The following is a 5,000-nucleotide window of genomic DNA, read 5'->3' on the forward strand; positions in this document are numbered from 1 at the left end:
CAAATCAACGTTAGAAGAAAAAAAAAAAAGTATTTTTTTCATTTCTTTGTTTTCATAGAATTACTATGGATCGATAATAACTTAATACATGTTATTCTATATTTGCATAACTAAAACAAAGAAGAGGAGGAGAAGGAGAGAAGAAAAGAATATCTACAAAACACCTTTTCAGTATTGACGCAAATTAGTCGTTAGTTCAAGGGAAGGAGCGAGAGAAATAAGGAATGAAAGAGAGAGAGCTAATAAAGAAGAAAGGGAGACGAGAGAAACAAAGTGAATGAGACAGAGAGAGAAAATGAGAAAAAGAGAGATAAGATAATAAAAGAAAATGGGAGAGAGAGATTGAGAGAAATAAATAAATAAAGAGGACAGAGAATAAGAGAGAATCTTCTCCCTTTAGGACTAACCGGAAGACAGAAAGAGAGAGAAGGAAAGAGAAAGGTAATGAGAAGGGGTGGGGGGGGGGAGGTAGAAGATGGGACGAAAGGAAAAGAGATTCCTGCGTAAAGAACGAAGAAGAGATTAAGAAAACCGGCAAAGATATTGTTTATGATAACAGTAAAATGATGGTGAGCATTTTACATTCTTTTGTTTTCTTATTCCGTGTTCTCTCTGACTTTATTTTTACAGTTTCCCCCATTTGGCCTTTGGTGTAACTGTAATCTAATTGATTACAATAATTTAATACCGACCAAAACGCAATTTATAATTCTATTTAGCGCGATAATATCTTTTTGATGATTAATTAGAGTGATTAATAATTAAGTATAATTTTCTTCAATATATTTACATGTTTATTTTACAAAAAATTACTAATACCTAATACATGTAGAAAAAAATATATAGTTATTGGTTTGAATATTAATGAAAATGATGGGGAGTAATCTGTTGTATTTTCTTAATGTGCTTAGTTTTCTTTGACTTTTTTATTCTATGTTTCTCTCTCTCCCTCTCTCTTTCATGTAATAATTAACTTAAATGTTTTAAAACCGTCTGTTAACGATAGTCAGGCATAATTATGTTTAAAAATTGATGATAATCTTATGACTGATTTATTAAATAGTTTATTAACGTTAATTGTATATTGATAAGTTAATTTCCGATAATGAACAAGATATTTTTCAGCAATAAAGTTAACCTAATAAGTAACATTGGGTTTACATGGGCAGATTAACTGAATCTAATATACTTATAAAATAAAATAGCGTGAATGAATCTACTACAGACATTAAGATGATTGAATGAAGAGAACTTAAATAACGGAGCAATTAAGAATGGAAACCAAATTAAAAAGAAAGGGAAAAGTGACAAAAAAGTAAGAAAATAAAAGAGTTTGAGATATATAAAGACCGATTTTCGCCATTATTAAATAGATCTCGGTGGTACAGTCGACATAGTTTCTAACTCTCTTTTCAGGTTGGTTCCAGCGTCGGATGTTCCCGGGTTCGAGACTAGAAAAATCTTTCCTCGGGAAAAGTTAACAGGTGTTCTCGGCACTTGCTCGTGTTTGGCGGTTCACGAGCGTTCTCTTCGGAGATAACGTCCCCCACTCGAGGTCAAAGGTCATTCCGGTCGGCAGTCATGCAGTAAGGCAGCACAGACCTCTGGATAATAAGTTGGTTGAAATCTGTATGAGTTTCTGGTTCGGTCCGATGCGGTGGTTGTTTTGCACTCATTTAACAGCAATTTGGAGCAGAAAGACTGGTTATTCAAATCATTTGAAATATTTGCTCCTTCACATTTATTTAATTTTAAACCATTCGAAAAAAAAACGCGTAAGAATCTGCAAGTAAAGATGTAAAAGTAAAGATTACCATAATATAAATTGTCTCTTTTGCAAGCATAATAAACACGGAAGAGAAAAGATGCGGAGAGGATCATGAAATAAAACCCAGTATTTATGAGAAACTACATTAGAATAATACAATCATAATAATAAGCTCTCGCAATTAGTTGGATATAAAATGGTAGGTTAGAAAATTAAATTAATCGGTTTGTGTTACTTATTACTTCATTACTGACGACTTGCAAATCCTTATTCTGGCTTGTGGAGAAAGCAGACATTTATAGAGTTATTATAACCATCAACATATAAGTGCATTTTGCGACACCTCGTGTCTATTCCTCGTGTCTCTCTGTTCGTTTCTTATTAACCTATAGAGAAGAGAAAGAGAATTCAATAGAAGTTTTGCAATCATTTCATATTCATAATAAAAAGATACCTTCATCATTCCAATTTTATAAAAGTATTCCTCGAGACTTTTTTTCTCTATATCACTTGCATTGATTATATTTGGAAACAACAAAATTGTTAAAAAAATAACTTTTGTCTGAAGATCTCCTGGACTATTATTATGCAACCTGTAGGAATAAGATAAAAAAACGTATTTTTTTCTTTTCTTTGTTTTGATAGAATTACTATGGATCGATAATAACTTAATACATGTTATTCTATATTTTCATAACTAAAACAAAGAAGAGGAGGAGAAGAAGAGAAGAAAGGAATATCTACAAAACACCTTTTCACTATTTACGCAAATTAGTCGTTAGTTCAAGGGAAGGAGCGAGAGAAAGAAAGAATGAAAGAGAGAGAGCTAATAAAGAAGAAAGGGAGACGAGAGAAACAAAGTGAATGAGACAGAGAGAGAAAATGAGAAAAAGAGAGATAAGATAATAAAAGAAAATGGGAGAGAGGGATTGAGAGAAATAAATAAATAAAGAGGACAGAGAATAAGAGAGAATCTTCTCCCTTTAGGACTAACCGGAAGACAGAAAGAGAGAGAAGGAAAGAGAAAGGTAATGAGAAGGGGTGGGGGGGGGGGGAGGTAGAAGATGGGACGAAAGGAAAAGAGATTCCTGCGTAAAGAACGAAGAAGAGATTAAGAAAACCGGCAAAGATATTGTTTATGATAACAGTAAAATGATGGTGAGCATTTTACATTCTTTTGTTTTCTAATTCCGTGTTCTCTCTGACTTTATTTTTACAGTTTCCCCCATTTGGCCTTCGGTGTAATTGTAATTTAATTGATTACAACAATTTAATAGCGACCAAAACGCAATTTATAATTCTATTTAGCGCGATATCATAACTTTTTGATGATTAATTAGAATGATTAATTATTAAGTATAATTTTCTTCAATGTATTTACATGTTTATATGTACTTGATTACCAGTTAATTTACAAAAAATTACTTATACCTAATACATGTTCTGAAAATATATAGGTATTGGTTAGAATATTAATGAAAATGATGGGGAGTAATCTGTTGTATTTTCTTAATGTGCTCAGTTTTCTTTGACTTTTTATTCTATGTTTCTCTCTCTCTCTCTCTCTTTCATGTAATAATTAACTTAAATCTTTCCAAACCGTCTGTTAACGATAGTCAGGCATAATTATGTTTAAAAATTGATGATAATCTTATGACTGATTTATTAAATAGTTTATTAACGTTAATCGTATATTGATAAATTAATTTCCGATAATGAACAGGATATTTTTCAGCAATAAAGTTAACCTAATAAGTAACATTGGGTTTACATGGGCAGATTAACTCAATCTAATATACTTATTAAGAAAATGCAAATAGCGTGAATGAATCTACTACAGTCATTAAGATGATGGAATGAATAAAATTTAAATAACAACAGACCAATTAAGAATGGAAACCAAATTAAAAAGAAAGGGAAAAGTGACAAAAAAGAAAGAAAATAAAAGAGTTTGAGATATATAAGGATCGATTTTCGCCTTTATTTAATAGATCTCGGTGGTACAGTCGGCATAGTTTCTAACTCTCTTTTCAGGTTGGTTCCAGCGTCGGATGTTCCCGGGTTCGAGACCAGAAAAATCTTTCCTCGGGAAAAGTTAACAGGTGTTCTCGGCACTTGCTCGTGTTTGGCGGTTCACGAGCGTTCTCTTCGGAGATAACGTCCCCCACTCGAGGTCAAAGGTCATTCCGGTCGGCAGTCATGCAGTAAGGCAGCACAGACCTCTGGATAATAAGTTGGTTGAAATCTGTATGAGTTTCTGGTTCGGTCCGATGCGGTGGTTGTTTTGCACTCATTTAACAGCAATTTGGAGCAGAAAGTCTGGTTATTCAAATCATTTGAAATATGTGCTCCTTCACATTTATTTATTTAATTTTAAACCATTCGAAAAAAAAAAACGCGTAAGAATCTGCAAGTAAAGATGTAAAAGTAAAGATAAAAGTAAATATATATATATATATATATATATATATATATATATATTTATATATATATAAATATAAATAATAATATAAATTGTCTCTTTTGCAAGCATAATAAACACGGAAGAGAAAAGATGCGGAGAGGATCATGAAATAAAACCCAGTATTTATGAGAAACTACATTAGAATAATACAATCATAATAATAATAATAATAATAATCATAATAATAAGCTCTCGCAATTAGTTGGATATAAAATGGTAGGTTAGAAAATTAAATTAATCGGTTTGTGTTACTTATTACTTCATTACTGACGACTTGCAAATCCTTATTCTGGCTTGTGGAGAAAGCAGACATTTATAGAGTTATTATAACCATCAACATATAAGTGCATTTTGCGACACCTCGTGTCTATTCCTCGTGTCTCTCTGTTCGTTTCTTATTAACCTATAGAGAAGAGAAAGAGAATTCAATACAAGTTTTGCAATCATTTTATATTCATAATAAAAAGATACCTTCATCATTCCAATTTTATAAAAGTATTCCTCGAGACTTTTTTCTCTATATCACTTGCATTGATTATATTTGGAAATAACTAAATTATTAAAAAATAACATTTGTCTGCAGATCTCCTGGACTATTATTATGCAACCTGTAGGAATAAGATATGCAAATCAACGTTACAAGAAAAAAAAAAACGTATTTTTTTCATTTCTTTGTTTTCATAGAATTACTATGGATCGATAATAACTTAATACATGTTATTCTATATTTGCATAACTAAAACAAAGAAGAGGAGGAGAAGAAGAGAA

This window comes from Penaeus japonicus, unplaced genomic scaffold (genome assembly GCF_977035675.1).
Source record: "Penaeus japonicus unplaced genomic scaffold, GWHDUDI00000001_assembly GWHDUDI00000029, whole genome shotgun sequence".
Taxonomy (NCBI): domain Eukaryota; kingdom Metazoa; phylum Arthropoda; class Malacostraca; order Decapoda; family Penaeidae; genus Penaeus; species Penaeus japonicus.